Source organism: Pseudophryne corroboree, chromosome 11 (assembly GCF_028390025.1).
Source record: "Pseudophryne corroboree isolate aPseCor3 chromosome 11, aPseCor3.hap2, whole genome shotgun sequence".
NCBI classification, from domain to species: Eukaryota; Metazoa; Chordata; class Amphibia; order Anura; family Myobatrachidae; genus Pseudophryne; species Pseudophryne corroboree.
Genome location: NC_086454.1, coordinates 192,420,929 through 192,440,481, shown reverse-complemented (window position 1 = coordinate 192,440,481; position 19,553 = coordinate 192,420,929). Strand labels below are relative to the sequence as shown.

The window sequence follows — 19,553 nt, the reverse complement described above, 5'->3', positions numbered from 1 at the left end:
ATTTAAGTGAATAAGCTACAGTGTCCAAGGTACTAAACATAATATATTCTATGGGGTGTCATAAGCAAGTCATTAGAATACTTTCCTACTAAATTTATAAAACATAAGCATTCAATATTTAAATAAACAAAGAGAAAATAAAGCTATCTATTGGGTGTCACTAAAAAGTCCATTGGAAGACTTGACTATTGTTGTTAAAAGACATAGGCATTCATATTATAGAGCCACAAACCACACTAGTAAAATAAAAACATGATAACATGGGATTCGAACCAAAGACAGTCTTAATTTGATAGTGCAAACCCAACACTTTACTAACTGTGCTAACCAGACTGTGCATACCAAACACACAATTTATCAGAGATTTCAGTGAATAAGCTACAGTGTCCAAGGTACTAAACATAATATATTCTATGGGGTGTCATAAGCAAGTCATTAGAATACTTTCCTACTAAATTTATAAGACATAAGCATTCAATATTTGAGTAAACAAAGAGAAAATAAAGCTATCTATTGGGTGTCACTAAAAAGTCCATTGGAAGACTTGACTATTGTTGTTAAAAGACATAGGCATTCATATTATAGATCCACAAACGACACTAGTAAAATAAAAACATGATAACATGGGATTCGAACCAATGACAGTCTTAATTTGATAGTGCAAACCCAACACCTTACTAACTGTGCTAACCAGACTGTGTATAGCAGACACCCAATTTATCAGAGATTTAAGTGAATAAGCTACAGTGTCCAAGGTACTAAACATAATATATTCTATGGGGTGTCATAAGCAAGTCATTAGAATACTTTCCTACTACATTTATAAGACATAAGCATTCAATATTTGAGAAAACAAATAGAAAAAAAGCTATCTATTGGGTTTCACTAAAAAGTCCTTTGGAAGACTTGACTATTGTTGTTAAAAGACATAGGCATTCATATTATAGAGCCACAAACCACACTAGTAAAATAAAAACACGATAACATGGGATTCGAACCAATGACAGTCTTAATTTGATAGTGCAAACCCAACACCTTACTAACTGTGCTAAGCAGACTGTGCATAGCAGACACACAATTTATCAGAGATTTAAGTGAATAAGCTACAGTGTCCAAGGTACTAAACATAATATATTCTATGGAGTGTCATAAGCAAGTCATTAGAATACTTTCCTACTAAATTTATAAGACATAAGCATTCAATATTTGAGTAAACAAAGAGAAAATAAAGCTATCTATTGGGTTTCACTAAAAAGTCCATTGGAAGACTTGACTATTGTTGTTAAAAGACATAGGCATTCATATTATAGAGCCACAAACCACACTAGTAAAATAAAAACATGATAACATGGGATTCAAACCAATGACAGTCTTAATTTGATAGTGCAAACCCAACACCTTACAAACTGTGCTAACCAGACTGTGCATACCAGACAAACAATACCAAGGAGGGCTTGGTATTCAAGTTTTGCAGGGCTACGATCCTGACCATACACATGCGGGGGGACGCCCAGCACAGAGCTATCCCGCCCCGCATGTCACTGCCGGCACTCCCTGCAGAAGTGCAAAAGCATCGCACAGCTGTGATGCTTTTGGACTTTAGGAGTAGCTCCCGGCAAGCGCAGCTTTAGCGTGCTGGCCGGGAGCTACTCGTCGCTCCCCGGCCCGCAGCGGCTGCGTGTGATGTCATGCAGCTGCTGCGGCCCGCCACCCGCACGGTCCAGCCACGCCTGCATTGGCTGGACCGCGCCCACAAAACGTGGCCAAATGCCGCCGTTCCGCCCCCGCCCAGAGACCGTCTCTGCCTGTCAATCAGGCAGAGGCAATCGTAACGCAACGACAGCTTTCGGAGCATGCGCAGTTCTGACCCGATCGCACCACTGTGATAAACTGCAGCGTGCGATAGTGTCAGCATGACCCCCACAGTCTCTTCCCATTTAATTTCCTAAACAAGATACTTTGGAAATTGAGAGGATAATACTTACATTTATTTGTAGTGGTAAGAAGGCAAGTATTGGTCTTGTAAAACTTCAAGAAAACAGATCCAACAAAGGTATTTACCTACATAATATCACTGAATACAGTCACGCTGGTCACTTAGGACTTGCTCAATGGCAAAAGCATGTATTCCAATGCTGCGCTGGAGGCGGCTTTCTTGAATTGTGTTAGTTTAGTTTCTTTTCTACACTTACATGATGAAGAGATACCTACATTATATTGGTTCAAACATAATGCCTACTCATCCTACGTCATAAACATTCTTTGAACCCATATGTGTCTCTTTTTATTCTTTTAGCATCTAACCCAAAGTTTCAAAATGGGAATGTTGGTTACCCTTTTACATAATGGGATAGACAGGGTATTACTAATATACAACAACTCATAAACTGTGAATCAAGGAAACCATTGACGTTTGCAGTGTAGAAATTCCCAATGCTCAGACCTTTTTCCTTTGCCTATTTACAAGCCCAACATTATTTGGCTGGTCTCTCCAGGGCACTTTCTCCAAATGATTATAATAACTCCTTGGACAATTTTTTTGACTAACGAGATTTCTTCTTTTAAAGCGATCTCGGTACATTACTCGTTTCTTCATACTCCCTTACAATATGATACTATGAAGACGGGTTGGTATAGTGGAGGGACCAGTTCACATCTTTAAGTACCAAAAAACTATTACGAACATTTAAAAAATCCATTAAGATAGATCCTGCAGCGTCCTAAACATATTACATAGGACATATTTATTACCTCATTATAGGTACCGTATGGGGATGATAGAGGACCACTCATGTCTGTCACGGTGTGATGCACGTTGTTACCTGCTTCAGATGATGACTGGTGTCCAACGGCTGCGACTCTGGGCTGAAAGCAAGGATGCTGTATATAGCTCTTTTGCATGGGACTTGGGTAGCAGTGAGAACTGTCGTTGGTATATATTTCAGGTAAAGAACCACCAAGTTATTATATTCCAGACTGGCTACCGGCTGAGGAATTATAGCTGAAACAGATTGGCTACTGGCTGGAGAATACAGCAGGATAGGAATGACTATTGGCTGAAGAGATGCTGCTGGACCAGACTGGCTATTGGCTGAGGAATACAGCTGAACTGTACTGCCTACCAGCTGATGAGACACTGCTGGACCGGACTGTCTACCAGCTGAAGAGATGCTGCTGGACCGGAGTGGCTACCAGCTGAGGAATACAGCTGGACCAGACTGGCTACTGGCTGATGAAATGCTGCTGGACCAGACTGACTACCGGCTTAGGAATACAGCTAAACTGGACTGGCTACTGGCTGGAGAGGTAACACTGGACCTGGTAACTGCACAGAAGACACAATGTAGGTTCACTTGTCACACATACAATGTAACTAGTTGCACAGGCCCAGAATGCTGCAGCTGGACTTCCTTTAAACCCTTTGCTGGGCTGTGATTGACTGCAGGGTAATTTGCAGGCTGGACTTATATTAAGTTAGTGAAGTGGAGATCAGATAGAAACTATGGAATGCAGCAATGTCAGAAAATATCATAGACTGCACACAGGAGCTTGAATAAACCTCAGGCACACAAATAGTTAACAACTGGTCTGAGAACATTGCTGCAATCAGTATTCTGTGGTCCTGTGTAATCAGCTTGGGAAGGTGCTGCAGTTTGGAAACTAGTACGCACAGCAAACACTGGAGTAACCGGGAAACCTGCAGAGGATCATAATAGCTTTGCAGACACCGGAGCCCTCCTGAAGTGACACTGTTCACGTGTCCTGACAATGTCCCAGGTGTGTTGATCTCAAATGGCAGGATTGATGTATTGTTTATGGGGATGTCTGATAATAAGGAGATTTTGGGTCCAGGTATGGGGTTATGTAAATCATCATTTGGTAAACTGTCTACTTTTAACTCCTGTATGGGCAATATTTGGGTATTCCACCTGAGGGAACTCAAATAGCTCTCTAGGGAAAGACAGAAAGTCTGGGGGACAATGCACAGGTCACAACAAAATTATCAATATAATTAAGAGAAAACCAACCAATAAGAGAAATTAGTGGTCCTTTCTTTTTTGAAAAAAAACAAGATTATATTGGGTTGGAGGTGCGCCACTAAGCTAGAGTTATAGTATATTTTTCTAATGGTTATTAGTGTAGACCATTAGTGGGTACTACACTAAAAAGGAGCTTAGTGTGTGGCGCACTCTTTTGAAATGATTATAAGTTAATAAAATGTAACTTTTATTTCATAATTTAAAATGAATCTCTATAGCCAGGCATATAGGTATGTTTGATAGCCTGAGAGTGAACACTTACGTAATTATTGCCCAAAATTGCTATGCGCGGATAGTGATTAACTTATCCAATGAAATTAGGGCAAACATAATTAAATGCCAAGCTTAGTGATATATTACTAAAGATTTTTTGTGCTGTAACGGTTATTAATATCACCCATTACCAAGACTAAATTAGTCTAAAAATCACTGACATAGTTCTGACGTTAGCTACTCTTTAAAGGATATAATTACTATTTGGATAAAGAGATATTGAGCGCTATGATACTATAATAATCAATACAGATCACAAATGTGAGTTTCAGAATTACCTCAAAGGGAACCCCTGCGTAGGTCTTCCAGGTCATTCCTCGTCCTTATATATGCATAAAAGGACAATATAGGTGTGTAACATGTGTACACTTCGTCTGTCAGTCTATTATTCAGACTGCAGTGGCTGTGCAGATGTAATTTAATACGTTCTTTTGTATCCACAATGACAAGATACAATTATGACCAAAAAGGCCATTCATGTAAGAGAACAGATAATAACCATGCTGTCTCTGAACCTGTTATAAAGAGATAATGTAGACCGTATGTAGGAACACAATAACTAAAATATAAATGCGCAGCCCTTGTTTACTCAAAGAGAGAGCGCATAAACAGGTATGTGGGGTATGCGTTCAAAAATTCACATATGTTATCTCCATAGTGGTACAATTTCTAATTCATGAGCAGAAGAGTGAGTTAAGTTAAAGAAGCACATGCTACAATGGAGATCATGTTTAAATGGTTTTAACACCGTAGAAGAACACATCGCCTAACTGGGCGCATGCGCTAACAACGACCATATAATTAGAGCAGTATTGCGCAAAGAGATATGATAGCACTCAAATATGCAAATGTCAATGATTAGATTTCTACTCGATAAAATCAGCGCTGTGGTAGTTGTTCTCAAACTATCTCTGGTCTCAAGACCATTATTTTTGTAGACAAACCAGAATTTTCTCAGACATATAGCCTGTCTATTGTCCACTTGTCCACTTACATCTTTGCTTTTTTACAAATTTGGCACAACATGCAAAACACGGCTAAGCTGTTTTTCACGAGTAGCGAGTGGATGAATTTAAAAAAATTTGTTTGCCATAATAGAATATGTATAAAGTAACATATTAAAGAAGCAAATTAAGAAAAATCACAAGGCATGGCTAAATCTCTGAGTCTATGGCATGCAAAACTGTGCCATACATGGCGGGATATAGCAAAGATGTATGTGGACATATCTGTACTTTCCAATTTTTGTAATTATCTAGAGGAATCACCTCCCCTGATACCCATTCGCAATTTCTCAAGGCAGCAGAACTTGAGTTCGCGTGGAGATTTAGAATGTTTTCGTTGGAAGTGTCTGGCTACCGATGTTACCTGTCTGAATCTCATTAAGTCTGTTTCTACATTTCTAATGTTGCCCATGTGTTCCAAGATGCGGGTTTTGACCATTCTGGTGGTCATTCCCACATATAACATTTTACATGGGCATTGGATACAGTAGATGACATTAGATGTCTGGCAATTGGAGAACTCATGCATTTCAAGTTCGTTCCCATTCCTATCCGTGATATTTGGTATTGTTTCGACATGTGCACAAACTGCACATGATCCACAGGGGTATGTGCCTTTGATTTTGCTTTCTCGTCTTGGAAAACAACAAAAATGGCTCTTGACCAGCTTATCCCCTATATTTGGCAATTTTTTCCAGCTCATTGACACTGCTGGGCCCAGATTGTTTGCCAAGTCTGGGTCATTAAGTAGTAGAGGCCAGTGTTTGTTGATTATCCCCCTAATCTCCTTCCACTCCTGGCAAAAATCCCCAACAAATAGTATCTCAGGTTTTTTTATTTCCTTCAACTGTGTTGATCTCTTGCTCTCCTGAAGGATAAGTGATTGCCTATCAATGTGGAGAAGGGTTCTGCTGGCTCTCTCAATCTTCCTGTGAGTTCTTTACTCTTGATTTTATATATCTCATCATCTGAGCAGTTCCGTCTTAGTCTCAGGAACTCGCCCCTAGGTATGTTCTGGACTGTAGCAGGAAGATGTGAGCTGGTACTGAGTAACAAGCTGTTAGTGGCCGTGTCCTTCCTATAGAGTTCTGTTGCCAGCATTCCATTCTTATCCCTATAAATTCTGAGATCCAGAAATGGGATGGACTCTTTACTGATCTCATAAGTCAGTTTGAGATTCAGATCATTGTTGTTTAGTCGTTGGATGAATTCTTTCAGAGGTTTTTCATCTCCCTCCCAGATAACGAAGATGTCGTCTATATAACGCATCCAAGTGATTACTCTGCTGGTAAAAGGTTCATTGGTTTCGCTGAATACTCAAGTAGCGCAGGGAGTTTGAAAATTACTGATAGTTGTATCAGCCGTAGCTAGAAAAAGCATTCTTCAGATGTTGATAAACCCTTTCATGTTCGCTCTTTTTGGGGAAAATATTCCATATTTTTAGAATGGAATAGTTGGAGGCCTCACTGCATTATATTTGTGTCTTGGTTTATGGCAACCCAATATATAGATAGATAGATAGATAGATAGATACTCTCACTCACATCAGACACCTTGACAAAGGGGTTGATAACCCCGAAACGTTGGCTATCTTGAGCTTTTGAATATAATCAACATTGTTGAAAGTCTGCGAGTGCCGCAGTCTTTTTTGTAATCATCTATATAGATAGATAAATATAATTTTATAAGCAAAAAGTTGTGGCAGCACTCCTAATAATTACAGATGAAGCTGCACTCATCTGAGGCGGCTCCATTGCAAACATGCACTCCCGGCGTGATTAGGCGATCCGTCCATGTAGTCACGTCAGTAGTGCACAGTGATGCTCCATTCAAAGCATCTCTGCCCGGGTGCACAGACGGAGATGCTCTCCATTCAAGTGAATGGGGCACGTCTCCATCACGGACGCGCCCAGGCGGAGGGGGACGCTCTCAGCGATAGGCACGCCCGGGCGGGCATGCCTAGAGATAGATAGAGCCATGACTAGCGTGGCTCCATCTTTAAATCACCTGCCCGGTTCCCTCCTTGGTGACCTGGTGGGGTTACCGAATAGAAGCAGAACACTGAAGGCAGCACTCGGATAAAATCCACAATCAGACACTGGTAATGTTCAACATTTCAAAGCTTACTTTGTCACCAGGATAAGTGTACAAATAAAAACATACCTTACATAAGGTCCCGCCACCACGTGTAGACGTCCTGGCATGCGGGTCAGGTGTGTAGACGCACAGAGATTGCGTCACCTTCCCTTGCCCGTTACCATGGACGGCTAGTTACATATAAACAAAAAATAAGAAAAAACACTGATAAAATATATGCAGGAGATGCAAACTACCATATTACAATGAAGACAGGAGCACTAATAATACATCACAACACTACAGAACATAATTCATGTAAAACAAGTACAGCACATATGAGAAGCTATATAATATGTGGATCTTAATGCTGACATGTTTTTAAATGCTGACATGTTTTTAAATCATTATTATAACAGTCTTACACAGAAAAATGGAACGTACTTCTGTATAATATGTAAACCGAAGAGTGATACAAAATCAAAATCAATGTATCATTACAAGAAACAGACACAAGTTGCAAATAAAGCTATAAGAAACAATGTAAACCTAGTCTTTAATTAAGGCCACCAGCGGATAAGGTGCCCAGTTCATGTATCCACCTGCACTCCCTTTTCAATAGGGTTAATGATCTGTTGCCACCACGTAAGGCAGCTGGCACATGATCGATGATCATATATCGCAATGTCGACAAGCTATGCCGGGCTGTCAAAAAAATGTTGTGCCACTGGTTGATCACTCTGTCCCGTGGCAATAGCAGATCTAATAGAAGACTTGTGATTGGCAATCCATTCCCTTAGGGTCCAGTCCATCTTCCCAATGTAGGTAAGTCCACAAGGACAACAAATCATATAGATAATGAACTTGGTGGTACAGGTCACCCTACGTTTGATCTCGTATTTTTTACCACTATGTGGATGTTGAAGGAATCTCACAACCATCAATTCCCTGCATGTTACAGAGTTTAAGCATTTATAACGACCTTTTTGTTGTGTTAAAAAATGACACTGTTCACTCTGTGATGATTGTAAGCCTGTGATGTCAGTTTGCATGACTCAGTCCTTCATTATTTTTCCCTGCGTAAAGCAAGGCATGATGCATGTATTGGTAAGATAAAGATCAGTGTCACTGTTTACAATTGGCCAGAGTTTTTTTTAGCAGTTTTGGTGATCTCCCTGCTGGCAATATTATAATGATTAACCCATGGCAAACATGCACTGTCGATCCTGTTCTCTTTTTTTGAAAGCAGTTGTTCTATGGGTGTACTCATGGCTTTCTGTGGGTGTACTCATTAGCTCTATTAAGAGACTCAAGATCATAACCTCTCGCCAAAAATCCCTGTATTATATTATCAACATGTGTACTGGTTACATCTACATCATTACAAATACGTACATCTCGAAAGAATTGTGAATATAGTAATCCAAATTTCATCTTCTCAGGATGAAAACTACGGGCATGGAGTAGTGTATTGCTATCATTGGATTTTTGTATAGTTCAGTACAGTTAGATGCGTTCACCAATTTTACCTTGACATCTAGATAATTCACTGAATGTGTGTCGATATTATAGGTAAACTTTAGCGGGTGCCTCGATGCATTGTGTTGTTCAATAAGAGTCGTAAAGGCTACCTTGCATATAGATGAATATTGTTAGCAAACGCCTCATTTTCAAAGAATATTTCCTGTTCTGCACAAAACATGTAAGCATTTGCGTATAACGGGGCCACATGGACCAGATCGCACACCCTGATACCTGCTGGTAAAGCGTGCCATCAAATAAGAAATAATTGCAAGTAAGGACCATCTCTAAGAACTCTAAAAATTAATCAATGTGAGGACCCTTGTACAGAGGACTTTCACTAATGTGTATACAAACTGCTGCTAAACCCTTTGAATTCGGAATAACCATGTACAGGCTCGAAATATCAATACTGCACAGTAGAATTTCCATTAGTATACAGTCAACACATTGCAATCTATTAAAAAATGCAGTGGTATCTAAAAGGTATCTTGGATGATTAACAATATATGGCTATAGTACGGCATCTAAATAGGCAGATAATCATTGGAATATCCCGTGCTGCTATAATCGGTCCTTCCGGAGGGCATGTCAAGGACTTCTGGATTTTGTGTACCGAATAAAGCAAAGGTACATCGGGATGGTCCACAACTAAAACAATCATAAGTTTCTTTGATATCATCCCCTCATTAACAGCCACCTGTAGTCTCGTCTGTAATTTTCTAGAGAACAATAGAGTAGGGTCATAATCTAACAGGCGATAAACAGAGTTATCACTGAGTTGTCTTTCTAACTCCTGTTTGTACACCTGTAGTTTCTGTATCACGATAGCCCCACCCTTATCAGCAGGGCATATCACAATATCAGTGTAACTTGACAAACCACGTAATGTCTGAAATACATCTTTATTAAGATTATTAATCTGTTTCTTAATGATAAGCTCTGGTAATACCTGACTGGATACAGTACAATCAAGCATACGATTAAAGGATCTTATATCTGCATTGTTAGTAGTTGGGACAAAGCGGGAGCATCTCTGTAGCGTCTGTAACTGAGGCAGGATTTCACTTGTATGTTGTATGCCAGGTAGTGACTTTGCTCCATGGAAGAATTTGTGTAGCTTTAACTTTCCGTTGAGTTTATATTTTTCAACCTCCCACTGTATGCTGTCAAAACTAACAGTGGGAACAAATGAAAGTCCTTTACTGAGGATTGCAGTTTCAATAGCTGTTAAGGGATGTGTAGATAAGTTTAACACTATTTCCTCCCTGGTAGCGGTGGTCTCCCTACCTTCCCCCAACCCCTAAAGGGGAGGCAGATGTAGTTGGTTGGTTGCCTATAGGACCATCAGAATCACTATTAGTGGCTCTATCTGCTGAAGAATCCGAATGCCACATCTGTTTGTAATTTTGTCGCTGGAACTGCAAACGATCTCTCAGGCACCCATTGGCCCATTGGTATACTCAGTTAAGTTTATAGTCGGCGTTAACCTTTGCCAGTTTTTTTTTTTTTAACTGCATAAGGTCATGTTTGTAATTGGCAATCTGGCTGTTTAATTTCTCCTTCCAGTCCATTGTAGTATCATACGCAAGCGTTTTCATATGGACAGTCTCAAAGGCTGCAAACTTCTCCTAGGATACATTTAACTCTCTTTTGTTGCCTCCTCAGTTACTAGTAATAACAAGTCAAAGCTATACTTGTTCAGTTAACAATTCAACGTTTGCAGAAGGTAACGTTAAAGCGACCGATTGTTGGTGAATTCCTCACCCGAAAGCTGTGTGGAATTCACTTCTTCCTGTAATAGTCGCTCAAAGTTATTCCATGGTATAGGTAATCAATTTCCTTTTGTTTTAGTAGCAACCAGTCCTTAGATAGGTGTTCTGTAGATTGAACAGTAGAGTCATCCTTCAGCTGCTGCTCAAATTAAATAGCCTCTGCATCCGACTCGGAAAAGGACAACACAGATCCCTGTGTAAGTATAGCTAGGTTCACAGTCTTTACTGCGTCCATGGACACCACAGTGCTCAATTCAGCCATACAGCAATGGCAGAATTTGTGGAGGAACTTAGAAGTATTGACAAAAGAGAATACCAGTATTTTATGTATATATATATATATTTCTACGCTGGAGAAGATCACCTCCTCTTTACATGATAGGTCAGATAAATATGACAAAATTTGGGAACCATGGTTCACTTATTCTAAAACCTCTATTTCACGTGTGTGATATATCTCTTTGGACTTGTACTCACTCTGCTCTTATATGATTGTATTACTATTTTTCTGTTTTACACAATGTACATTTTTTTCATCCTCAACCTACGAGTTCATTTCTAGAACTTTTCATGGTGGTCCCCCTCCCCTCTCTTCTCTTTTTCTTCTTCTTTTTCTTCTCCCTCTTATTTTCTTTTTTGTATGGGTTCTTTGTCGGTATATCTTACCATTTCTGTTCAATTATGTTTCTAGAAAATTAATGTAAAAATTTGTGCAGTTGATGTACTTCCTTCTCTGTATCCCATGTGATACCTGGAGCTTTATGTCTAAATGTTCTGTAATATCAATATCACTGGTTTGTGTGACATTTTTACAATAAAAATAATTATTTAAAGAAAAACAACCAACCCCATTACCCCCATTTTTTATTTCCTCCCTAAAGTCCATAAATTCCAGACAAACCCTCCAGGTAGACCTATCATGGCAGGAATAGAGTCTTTAACGTCACACCTGTCTGAGTACATGGACATATTTCTCAGGAAACACGTGACAAACCTACTAACATATTTAAAGGACATCACTTCAGTCTTGAACTTAGTGGAAAAGATGGAATGGAAGAATACCTACATGTGGGCCACAATAGATGTTCAGTCCCTGCTTACCTGCATAGAGCACAATAAGGGAATAGAAGCATGTAATGACTTTCTCAACAAAGATAATTCAATAACAGAGGACCGCAGGACATTTTTATGTGAACTTATGGATTTTATCTTGAAACATAACTATTTTAAATTTTTAGACTGGTTTTACCTTCACATCTGTGGAACTGTTATGGGCACCATTTTTGCACCAAGTTTTGCAAACCTTTTAATGGATTACTGGGAAAATGAATATGTCCTTATAGATCACCCTTACAAGTAAAACATCATCTTCTACAAACTATATATAGATGATATTTTAATTATCTGGGATGGCAGTGGTTCCTCTTTTAAAGATATTTTATCATGCGGTACATTTCAGACAATACTATGGGGTATATTTACTAAAATTCGTATGTGTACCGATTTGGAGTGAGATTCATCACGAATGACATCAAATGTGTAAATGTGCAAATTTTTGAATTGGTTACACCTCATTTACTAAGCTGTCGTATTTTTATTTTTCGTGTTTTCCGATGTCGATGTCATTCGTGGTTTTGTAAGGTAGAATGCGGCCGATTTAGTGGTTTTGCGGCCGTGTTATGAGGTTTTCTTACGACTGCGTCACATTTCGGTTACCGCAGTGTTTGTCCGTTCACGGACGCGTTTTTTTCCTAAGTTTCATTTTTGTCACTCGTCCGTGATTGGTTTGATTCGTGATGGAGGAGTGTCTGTGCACATTACTATAAAAACGCACCAAACCGTCCGAACCTCGGGGGTTTAGCTAGTGGAGAGGTGAGAGGAAGGTGTGTTAGGAGTTGGTGAGTAGTTTGGAGATTTTGGTGGTTTTGAGGAGGTTCTTTGTGATTGTTGAGTGCTGTACTGTGTGTGTAAGTAGTCTTGTCATACTTGTTGTGTAGTTATTTAAAAGTCTGTCTAGTTTTTGTCATTGTTTATTTCACGTCTATTGTCATTGTTTGTGAGTGAGTGTGTGTGTGTTTGGTGTGTGGTGTGTAGTGGTAGTGGAGGAGTGTGTTTACTGTTTTTTTTTCTCAGTGTTATTTGTTGTTTGTCCTGATTATGTCCCAGTCAGAGGTGAGTGTGGCGGAGGAGGTGAGTGTGGTGGAGGAGGTGAGTGTGGTGGAGGAGGTGAGTGAGAGGGAGGAGGTGAGTGAGAGGGAGGATGTGAGTGAGGTGGAGGAGGTGAGTGAGAGGGAGGAGGTTAGTGAAGTGGAGGAGGATAGTGAGGATGAGGGGCAGGTTGTTGCTGCGGCCTCCAGTGAGAGTGATGGTGTTGTGGTTCCGCAGCCACGCACCACTACAAAGACTGGCCGCAATGTCAAATTTAGCTACGCTGAAAATATGGCTTTGGTGCGGGAGCTGATGAGGCATCATCGGCAGTTGTTTGGCCATGATGCTGCAAAGGTGTCGTCACGCAGGAAGAGTGTTCTGTGGGGGAAGGTCATTGCGGCTGTGAATGGTGAGGGTGTGGTGAGGCGGACCGAGGACACGTGTCGTAAGCGTTTCTACAACATAAAGTGCCGTGTCAAGGCGAAGATGGCCAAGGAGGCTAAATCGGCCCGCCAAACCGGGGGTGGACACCCCTTCCGTGCATCTTAACGTGATTGGGAGGAGCCTGTGCATGCACTCATTCCGCCAGAAGTGGTTGGTGCCACTCATGTCCGGGATTCGGATCGGCCAAGGCAGGATGGTGAGTTATTTGTGTTATTTTTTTAACAATTTAAACATGTGTGCTTTGTCCTTAGTTGTCTGAAATGTCTTCTAGCTAATTGTGGTTGTCAGTTTGTTAATTCTTCTAATGTGTTGGTGATGTAGTGCAGGCCTGGCCAACCTGTGGCTCTCCAGCTGTTGTAAAACTACAAGTCCCATCATGCCTTGCCACAGTTTTGCTATTAGGGAATGCTAAAACTGTGGCAGGGCATGCTGGGATGTGTAGTTTCACTACATCTGGAGAGCCACAGGTTGGCCAGGCCTGATGTACTGTTATTCTCAATTATGTTTTTTTGTTAAAAAAAATTTAAATATTTTTTCTGGTTGCCTTGGAGTTTTTCTGGTGTTTTATGTCAAAAGTAAATGTTTGTAGGTGTGTTTTCAAGAAGTTTTTTTTTTTACAAAGGTTTTTTGTAAATACATTTCATAGCATTTATGTTTATTGTGTGTTGCTCTGGGTTGCCCTTTGTGTGCTTGATGTGTTTTTTAATGCATATTTGGTTGTGATGTTTCCAATTTTTTGCAGATATTTTTGTCTAGTATTTTATTATTATTATCAAAAATTGGGACCTTAGCGTGCAATATTGTGGTTGTGTCAAGCTACGACGTTTTGGTTTTAAGTAGTATAATTGTTTGCATTATGCGCCTTTGTGTATAGTTTTTTTTGCGTAATTTTTGCTAATTTAAAGAATAAACACCCAATGAAGTCAGGCAGAAAAGCATAAGCATCGTTTAGTTTAATTCTCATCAGGTACCACATATGTTTACATCACAATAAGGAATTTGCATAAACATATCACCAAAATAGTATGTTCATAAGGACATTCTTCATATTTCTACAGTACGCCAGAGAATCAGCACAGCCAGGCCACAGCCAACACTGCCAAGAGATGCAGATGGTGGCAATGCCGGTAAGATTTAACTGTAAACACATATTCTGCAAACAGATAGAAACACAAAATGTTAATGATTATCTTATCACATAGGTTCTTCTTCGGCAAATCCACCTACACTAAGGCGCCCATCACAGGGCTCGATTACTGTGGCAACGAGGCCACCCAAGAGACGCCGTCTTGAGGCTCCAGCTCCAGCACCAGCATCACCACCCCAACGGCGCATCTCCGCAGTGACGGCCGTGCCACCACTAGCCCTTTTTTGCCAGCCCCCAAAGTGAGGATCCACAATCCCCTCAGTTGTCTGGTGAGTAAACATAACAATTACGTGGAAATAAGTAAACAAACAGTGGTGTAGATTTATTAACCTGGAGAAGGCATAAGGAAGTGAAAAAACACTGATATGTGCAAGGTGATAAAGGCAGCAGTACAAAATAAACACAACTGTTAATGTACATATTGGATCTGTTTGCCTTGTGCCTTTATCACCTTGCACATATCACTGGTTTTTCACTTCCTTATGCCTTCTCCAGGTTTATACATCTGCCCCACTGTTAGTACATAGAAAATAAAAATACACTAATGACCAGTCATCCTTGCAATAATCATCAACAACAAGCAGATGGTGTTAAGGTATTTTTAGATGGATAATTGTCAGATGTGATGTTGGCCATATCAACACATTTTTGTCACATAATTTTTGGAGTAAAAAAACAACATAAATGTTAAGTCTCATCCAATTGTTTTGCATGGCCAACAACACCACTTCTAAACATAGGGCACCTTAATACTTTTTCATTCATTGTTAATGTGTACATTTTAGGCCACTATATTTGTTTACGTTTTTGCCAGACCACTGACTGCCTTGAACAATGTATGAGTCTATTGGTCAACACATTTATTGTATTGTGTGTGTTGTTCCAAAGGAAGCTTCATACCCAATATGTAAATTTAGTACTTTGTATTTGTTAGAGTTCTTCGTGTTTAAACAGTAATTATGGCTCAAAATCCTACTATTCCCAAAAAATTTAAACAACTGAGTAGTGAACGTTAGAAGCCACATATTTATAAAAAAAAGGTGAGCAACATAGTTAAGTTTATTTAATCTATTTAGCAATTACAACATTAATATTAAGAAGTATTGCATGTTGACGTAAAGCTATAGTAAGACCAATGCTACATATTTACTAAATAGTGGCTGTCTTCAACACCATACAGACCCAGCCATCATCACCGAGGATGACCAGCAGGAACGTGACCAGGAGACCTTCACACTCCACCTGCAGCCCATCGATCCCACTCAGCCAACCACGCCGCAGGACATACCCCAACCACCCCAAACATCCCACAGCCCCCCATTGAGCACAACACAAGTTGACACACAAATGGGCCCTGAGTTTTGGAGCCGTTGGTCGTCACAACAGGCTCAACACTATGCGTGCCTCACCACCCATAGCCAATACCTGTCAAGTCTGCCCTATCATTTGCCTAGACTGAGTCGCAACTCAGGCAGACTTATAGTGCAGGTGGGCAGAATCGCTAACTCCATGGAGCAGATGAGGGCAGACAACAGCCAAATGCAAACAAACCTACAACACATCTTGGATGATCAGCAGCGGCAGCAACAATCGCTTATCCAGATCATACAACACAACCAAATGATCAACGACAACCTATCACGCATGATAGCTAACAACACTGCCGCTAATACTCAGCTCACAGCAAGCTTGAACAATCTAAGTCAAAGCCTTAGTGTGTTGGCATCACACCATGCCACATCTAGTTCTGGGACAACACCAAGCCACACCCCAGTTCATTCCCCAGTCCGACGCTCAAGTCAAACCCGCACCAACGAGCCAGCATAATCCTCGGCACCCAGCACACACAAAAATAATAATAATAATAATAATGATTGGTCAGAATATGTTGACCATTACAATGTTTTTTCTTTTTGATTTGTCACAAAAATTTGTGTGTTAAAATTAATAAATTGTGAACACACAATATGTGTATTGTTTAATTAGCTCCACAAACCACATGCACATTAGTGTCTTGGGCCAGATGTGGATTGTTAGAAATATATTGCCTGCCCCTAGGTGTCCTCAGCTCAACATGTGTCTAATCTAGGTCACCCAGCACATTGTCCATGGCCGCAAGATCAAATAAAGCTACCCTGACTGCATACCACTGCGACTCCTGGGTAGGGAAGCAGAGAGAGGCATCTATGTAGCCGTCCAAGACATCCAAAACCTGAGTGGCCATTCAAAAATTAAAGGTGAGTGTCATGACCTGTAATTAATACAATACTGTTTTCTATTACATTACAGAAGCACCACTTAGACATAGACGTGTATGTATGTTTTAACTCACCTGAATTAAATATTTTTAAAAGGTGGCCTGTGAGATACTAATTACATCGCCAGTCACAGGCTGGAAACTGCCAGTAGCCATAAAGTGCAACACAGGCAGGAGTTTGTGCAGGCCTGAGACAGAGCGAGAGCGTACTGTCTCAGGGTCTAGGTTCAGTTTGACAAGGTCATACAGAGGGAAAATATTATTTACATTTAGTGTGAGCATCTGTATAACATGGTCATCTGCAATTTTGTTATCGTTTAAACGCCCACTAAAAAAACAAGCCATGGCCAGCCTACGCAGAACATGTACAACCTGCTTACCCTGTTGATTTTCCTGGCCTGGGTTTATTGTAGCCTCATGGAGCAGTGTCAGGTATCCCCCAGCAAACAAGACAGCAGTACTACACACAGTAGCAGCCATTTCAGATTGAGAGTGGTGAAAAATGTGTTGGGGGCCACTTTTAAAGGTCCAAAAAGTCAGGTGTGACTAATGTAGAATTGACAACACATGTAAACACGCTTCTCAAAAGCAGGTCTACTTTTTTTAGGCTTTTTGTACGATTAGTAATTTTTTGCGGCCGCAATTCCATTTTCACGGTAGAGATTTCAAATACGAATGCTTAGTAAATGACCTAGTTCTATATCTAAACAGCCGCGTTTGACCGATGGTGTATTCATTCGTATTTTGTGTAGTAAAAATACGAATGCCCTCATCACTGTCGAGATTTGTGCTTAGTAAATCCCAGAGATGACACTTTGAAGAAAAAACACCAAATCGGTCAAAATCGGGAGCTTAGTAAATATACCCCCATGAATCTTGTTTTTACCTCTAACACCAGCACAGAGCAGATAGAGTTCCTTGATCTAATACTCTCACACTCATAAAAGGTAGTGAAAACGAGGAATTTCATAAAACAGGTGGATATGAACAGTTATGTGCAATACAAAAGTAATCAGATCAAAAATTGGAAAGATAACATTCCCTAATCACAATTCCATCGAATTGCATGAAACTGCGAAGAAATGGATGACCATGAACAACAACTACAGATCTATACGGAGAGATTTAAAGAGAAGGGGCATCATCCGATCCATGTATCCTAGAAGAAGTGAATGAGAGAGTAAGGAAGTTGGAAAGAAAACAACTACTGAGGTACAACCCTAAGGAGAAGAAAGACATGGTGAAATTTATTACAACGTATAACAGACATGAGAATCTCATCAGGAAGTCATTAAGGAACCATTGGGATATATTACTAATGGATCATAACCTTAAAGATTACCTCCATGCAGACACAGATGGTTTTTAGAAAGTCACAAAACCTCAAATATCTCTTAGCACCAAGCATGATTAGGAATCCTAAAGCACCTTCAACCTCTATGCCAAGATGTGTTGGCTGCTACAAATGTGGGTGTTCTATAATCTACCTGCATCCAAATAGAAAGATGTTTCAAAATACAAGCCTCGCTAAGGAATACAAGATTAAGCAATTTATCAATTGTAATACACCATCAGTCATCTACACATTGGAATACCCATGCAAAATGAAATATATCGGAAAACCAAGAGACCGCTTAAACTCAGGATTCAGGAGCATATCAGCAACATTAAAAACAAAGTTCAAACACATGTGGTCTCCAAACACTTTTTCTTGCACTACAATTTGGATCCAGATGAGATCACATTCAAGGGTATTGAACTGGTATCTTTAGGTGAATGGGGTGGGAACCTCTCCAACCTCCTGTTGAGGAGATAGATGTACTGGATTTACGAAATAGGAACTCTCCACCGAGAAGGCTTCAACGAGAGCTATGAAATAGCCCTTCCTGTAAACGTAAGCGGGGCCTCTCATGTCCTTCAATTCTCATCCTTATTATTCTCAACTACACTCTACCCTTCAATTACATCTATACCACACTGGACATGCCCAATTCCATGCGATCTTGGAAGCTAAGCAGTGCTGGGCCTGGCCAGTACTAGGATGGGAGACCAGGTGCTGTAATCCAGAAAGGGGGGGTTACTTCTGAATCGTTCTTCACTTCTTTCCTTATGCTACTCTATGAACATCTAAGGATATTGCTTGGGGTGAAATATCAACCATCTATATTTTCTCTTAATCACTTAGAATTATGCAAATTAATATTTAGTGAGCTGTAATTTGGCTTAGGTCATCTGCCCATTTTTTTTACAATTATACTACATGTATAATGTCATCATATTTGGACCCATATCTGCTCTATTTGCACTGATAATCGCCTCTTTGATATATGTATATATTATTTTATTCCAGTCACTAAGAGTTCTAATAGTGCCTTAATTATCTTCTCTAATTTGTACCAATGTTTGTATACTAAACTATCACTCTATTCATATGGCCTCATCTGGGAGCACCTAGAAATGCAGTAACATGCGATTATGTGTTTTCATAACATGGAAGCTTCTCCAAATATGGCCGCCGGGATTCCCTGTGTAATATAGAACTGTCCTCTATTTGAGATCTTCTTAAAGATGGCCGCCGAAATACAACCATGCGAAATAGGAAGTGATGACCGGAAATGGAGGCTGCGCTCCATGGGAACATGTAACTGAGTATCCAGGGCAGGAGCATGCACAGTACGGAGCCCCGGATGCCGGAAATGGGGCGGAAGTGACTTCACACACATTCAGGACAGGAAGTCTGGTGTTACTTATGTTTATTTGATTTATTTTACTTGTTAGTAATACTTTTTTCACTTGAATACAGTAGTTTGCCTTATTTTCATCCCCTTTATCCATACATTATCTTGCATTTACATATTTCAATGTTCT

The 19,553-nt window shown here is 40.1% G+C and overlaps 1 pseudogene; it reads left to right on the top strand.

Moving 5' to 3' along the window:
* Positions 1-18,644: 18,644 nt before the first annotated feature.
* Positions 18,645-18,750, top strand: LOC134971537 (5S ribosomal RNA; annotated as a pseudogene).
* Positions 18,751-19,553: the final 803 nt, after the last annotated feature.